Source organism: Sinocyclocheilus rhinocerous, unplaced genomic scaffold (assembly GCF_001515625.1).
Source record: "Sinocyclocheilus rhinocerous isolate Xijiao unplaced genomic scaffold, SAMN03320098_v1.1 scaffold1611, whole genome shotgun sequence".
In the NCBI taxonomy this organism is placed as follows: domain Eukaryota; kingdom Metazoa; phylum Chordata; class Actinopteri; order Cypriniformes; family Cyprinidae; genus Sinocyclocheilus; species Sinocyclocheilus rhinocerous.
In genome coordinates this window covers 45,921-51,509 of record NW_015635527.1, presented here as the reverse complement: position 1 = coordinate 51,509, position 5,589 = coordinate 45,921, and the positions used below count along the sequence as shown (strand labels likewise).

The 5,589-nt window shown below is 35.2% G+C and overlaps 1 protein-coding gene across 1 annotated transcript in view; it reads right to left on the bottom strand.

The window, feature by feature from the left end:
* LOC107747082 (B-cell receptor CD22-like) overlaps window positions 1–5,589 on the bottom strand; it is a 76,722-nt gene that overhangs the window by 55,063 nt on the left and 16,070 nt on the right. The window lies entirely within an intron of this gene.

Genomic DNA, 5,589 nt, shown 5'->3' with positions numbered 1-5,589 from the left:
GCTCGCGCTCTTCAGAGACAATCACAGAATATGACAGAGCTCGTGTTTTAAAGCCAAACACACCGGAATGAATAATTCACTGAAAACGCACGAGACTCTGTTCTCTCTGCAATCTCTGATGTAATCAGCCTGGTTTCCTTTATATTAGCGCTGTTTTGTATTAGCGGATTGTTTGAATGCATTCGCTTACTGGATCATTGGACTGAAAACTTTCCCGGAGTTTAGCAGCTTAAAATGATCTGATCGCAAGCAGAGCTGCAAAATTGGGTTAAAGGGTTAGAATAGAAATGGTGCTTCAGTAATTTTGCGTTAATTGCGTTAAATTATTTTAACACGTTAAGGATTGTAAAATTAATCGCATGCGTTAACGATGACAGCCCTAGTTGCAAAACACTCTATTTACTACTTTTTTTCTTCAACATCTCACTTTGAACATTGTTTTTCCTCTGCACAATCCAGCACTGTAGCAACTGCTCTCTCTCTGTTTTACAGTAGAAACCCTCATTTGTCTTTGAGAATGTAATGTCAAGATGTTGTTTCATAGTGACACGTTTAATTTCTAAAACTCTTAATTCATAATATGTGCTCACAATGTAATGTTTTCTATTTTCTCTTGATCATTTACATTTGCAGTCATATTGTATCAAATACTCAGTACAACGAGCACACAACTCTCATTAGACATTACACACATTTTGCACTAAGTGAAAGCATTTATACAAAATTAAGAAACTGTTAAATGCTAAAAGAAAATGTTATAAATATGAAATTATAGTTTTATTCCAAGGCCTAAACGGAGCAAAAATATGCAATTTGGTGCAGTGCTGATATTTATATGGACAAAATTCTGATGTATAATGTAAATCAATGAGATCTTTATAACAGTATAACAGAAACTTACATAAAATTATATAAATATCAGTTGTCACTCTGTCTCCCAATGTCTTAGTATGATGAGATGTAATAGTTTATATTACAGCTCTTTAGTTTCAAAACATGTAATGCAATACAATACAATACAATGATTACTGAGAAATGAAAAAAAACAAACAATTATGTTTGGATAAACAGCTAAAGTCTCTTCAGTCCAGTAAATGTATAAAGCCCTTTTATTTGTTATTAAAAAGGTATAATATCAATCAGATGACAGAAGACATAGAGAAGGTTATTATTATTATTTTGTCTAAACAAAAACATTTATTCTAAGAAAAAAAAAAAAAAAGTATCATAAACAAAAAAAACATGTTAAGATGTAATTTGACATCACATAACTGTTGTTAGTAGTATTTAAAACAAAGTCTGCTCAGTCTTATCGGTGGAGGTCTGTTCGCTTAAAGAGTCATAATGAACCTGTTCCTCACATTCAATAAAATGTTAATATATCAGATATTATTGATGTCTCTGTCTCAGCTTTTATTGACAATCAGGTTAAAACTGAATAAAAACATATCTGGGCTAAAATGCCATTAGTTTGAACATTTCTAATCCGTGGGCCTGTATAAGAACTTATAAACTGCAGTAAAATGTATTTATTTTTATTTAACAGTTTTGTACGGACACTAGACCATGCGTACACACTCTTTTACTGGAGTGAGCGAAATAATGAAGCAAACAGAATGATTTTAAAGTCTGTTTTACATTTGACACACCCATTTTGATTAAATATGACTCTCAATAATGAAGTTAAGCACTGAAATTTCATGAAATTATTATCCAGAAATTGCAACATTTTTATATGAATTTAAACAGAAATATTTTCAGTGGATGTGCTGCTTTCGAACAATTTTCCTGTGGTATGCGATTTAATGTTTTAATCACAGCGAGGATTGCTTGGCGCATGACAATTCCACTTTAATTGTGTTCTAAATAGAAAAACTCATGTTCTGAGAGAATACTTTTATAATAATTATATTAATGATAATAATGATATCTCCATCCATATATGGCTATTTCGGGGAGGAGACGGGGTGGAGGTTCATGTACGCACAATCTTCCGCTGACTGGGTATTACAAAGGGAATTTTTCCCAGGTTCTGGCATACGCATGGCTTTATAAATCTGAAAAATTTTGTACGTACGCAAAATCTAGCTTTCGTGGGTACGCACACATTTAGGAAGAAATCTACATAAAGTTTTATACATGAGGCCCCAGGTGAATTGGAAACACTAAATTGTCCATATGTGTGAGAGTGTGAATGTGTGTCTGTTAGTCTTGCGAGTTTCCCAGCCTTCAGCCTGAGGCTCCAGCATCCTGTGACTCTATACATGCGGTTTGAAGAATGGATGAAATCAGGTTGAAGTTTGATCCTCTGTTACGGCATACTGGCTTTGGTCTTCAGTAGATGCAACTGTGACACACACACACACACACACACACACACACCATTCACTTTCACAATTCAGTTTGACACTTTCTGTTTTGCTTCCACTGCAGCTACTGCTTATGAATGACCACCATCTGTTGTAAATATTGATTTATAACATATAAAAAGAGAAAGAGTAAAGGCCTGTCTGTCAGTGAATGTGAATTGTAGGGATTTCATGAACAGGACATGGATATGCCACTGAATCACCATCATGAGGCTTCGAATTAATTCAATCAGGAGTCAACAAAGCTTTCTTTGTATCAGGACTGAAAAGCCAGTTCACGACATATAGAAACCACGATGTCTTGTGACCACCAATGGATGGAACTATTATGTCCAAACAGGAAAAGGACAGTAATTAACTGATGCCCTCAGGCCTGCGAGCACGGGACCGCTGCCTGACTAGCACATGACGTTTGACCACCTGCTTCCTGCCCTTTCTGAAACCCTTACGTTTCTTGAGTCACAGACAATTCATAAGACAATCAGGGAAAATCATTGAAAGTATCGGGGCAACTATATTCACAAATAATGTTTTATGTCTTAAATATGTGTTAGGTGTTATTGAAACCATGATATCTTAATCGTGGCTTTATAACTTTTCTTTTTAGTTAATTACGATTACTGTGTATGCAAAATACCTGTTGTTTGAGTTTGAATGAAATCTTCAGTCGATGTAACTGTGAAATACACACACAAAACGTTTATTTCCAAAATTTAATTGGACACTGTCTGTTTCCACTGCAGTTATTGTTTCAATTAATGATCAGATCATATGTTGAAAATACGGTATGCCTGTCAAAGAGGGAATGTAAATCATTGGAGAGAGACGGATCAGACAGAAGTTTTACCTCTCGCTCTGTAGCATTTGGACAGCAGCACGACTGTCGACAGCAGATACGGACAAGCTGCCAGAAGAAAACTGAGGATGCTGAAGACAGAAATCTGACCTGAATGTGACACACAAAAAAAAAAAAAACAGAGAAACAAGCACTTATTGAGCAGCACTGCAGATCTCCTGAAGGCTTTCAAATAGTTTATCGGGGAACCCCAAGTTTTATGAGTATATTGTCATTTTAAACAACAGACAAGTATTTCTCAAAATATTAACTAACCATTAACAGACAGATGTATCCGGTTACTCTCTTGTGATGATTTTGGTCTTCCATCTCTCTGTCCTCTACACCAGTACTGACCCTGATCAGACTCATTCGCTCCTCTGATAGTGAGAGTGTCTCTGTTTACAGTGTAACGATCAGACGTCTGTAACATTACACTTTTGTCTGTGCCTTTATACCACTCATATCTCCAGCTACTGTAAGTCTCAATCACACAGGTCAGATTGACTGTCTGTCCTGTGAATACATTCTTTGGTGTCACAGTCAGTGTAGATCTGGGTAAATCTGTAAAATAAAAAACAGACAAATACCAGATATGAACTATGAATACAATGAAGTGTTATTTTAATCTTTACATGTAAAATCTTAAACTTTACATTAGGGCTGCCCTCGACTAAGGATTTTTCGACTAGTAGTTGTTTTAAGCATTAGTCGACTAATCACACTTTTAATAATAAGCCATTTAAATCATTATAATGAGCCTTTAATTGCCTATATAGCCTAATAAGTGCTCAAGCACACGCATAAAGCTTGCCACAGCGCACCACAGAAGTAATGATTATGAATGTATCAGGGAAAAAATTACGGAGACTGCATTAACATTTTAATAATTCACTGATAAACTGGTGCTTTTGTTTTCGGTTTAAGAGATTAAGTCGGCGACACTGTCTTGTCATCTCCGCAATATATTTGCCTGTATGCATGTTTCATACAGATTACATAATCTGAGTATATTAGTCTTCTATTTGAATTGGTTTATTTGAAAGTAGACATTTCACTCTCTATATATATAGTTTTAATGTCTGTAAGGCAAAGATATACATGGAGTTTCATGCTCAAGTTCACAGAAACTGAGACGGCAGAAAGCGCATCCTGATTGCTTTCATTATTTTACAAAAGCACAATTTATCTTTATGAGCAAAAATGAGGGAGTATTTTGAGCAAGTGAGCGCACCAGCGCCTCCATCTGTCCTGCAGTAAGCGCACTACTCTTCATACTTCACACAGACACTCGAATAGCGCACATTTCTCTCGGTTAACATTAGATTGAGCGGCCATGTAAAGTTGCTAATAATTACATATTTCAGATGATAAGTCATATTTTAGGTTGATGAATGATAGGCGAGTGTTTGGATGTCCTGCCCAATGTATTACCGCAAAGACTAGCCATTAACAATCTGCGTGACTTCGCCAATGTTTTTTTTTTTTTTTTTCTGCGACTAAGCGACTAATAAAATTTTGGTCGACCAAGCCTCTTCTGGTCAACTAACAATTAGTCAACTATTAGGGGGCAGCCCTAAATTACTTTCTGTAGGAGCTTGTAGATTCAGTTAAATGAATACAGTAACTGTTATGTTTTCTCAGAAAAAAATGCCTATTCATGCTGTTATATGAAGAAATAAATGTGTTCAACTAATACTTTTGGTCTAACAGCCATATTAATAATTTACTGGTGATTTTTGTAATTTTTAAGAGCCGCTGGTCCTCATTCACTGTCATTATATTGAAAAGAGCACCCAGGACATTCAGTTATAAATAATGCCATTTAGGTTCCAGGGAATAAAGTCATGCAGGTTCGTAAAAATATAAGTTTGAGTATATGATGACATGTTTCATTTTTTGGGGGCAAACTTACTCTAATTATTACCTTAACCTTAAGAAGTTACATTTTTCAGGCACAGATAGGACAAAATAAGTGCCATCATCAGAGTGACATTCATTGTTGAGATGAAGCTTTTAAACAGTGTACACTGCCATCACTATACTGTGCTTCTATCAAACTAATTAAGTGCTGAACTCTGTTTTACACACAAAGTTTGGTTATTTACAAAACTGACAACTGCATTCTGAACTGAATTTAGCAACAGTTTGTACTTGGTCTTTGTGATCATCATCTTAAAGTTTTTTGGATTTTAGTATGAATATGTTAGCCTTAACATTATCTATAAGCTAGTGTGTTCCAAAACAAAGACAAAATTCACATTTACAAGAAATAAGCATTCAAAACTTACAGTCTCTCACTTCCACCAATATGGATCAACAATGTTAAAGGGGTCATATGATGCGATTTAAATTTTTCCTTTCTCTTTGGAGTGTTACAAGCTC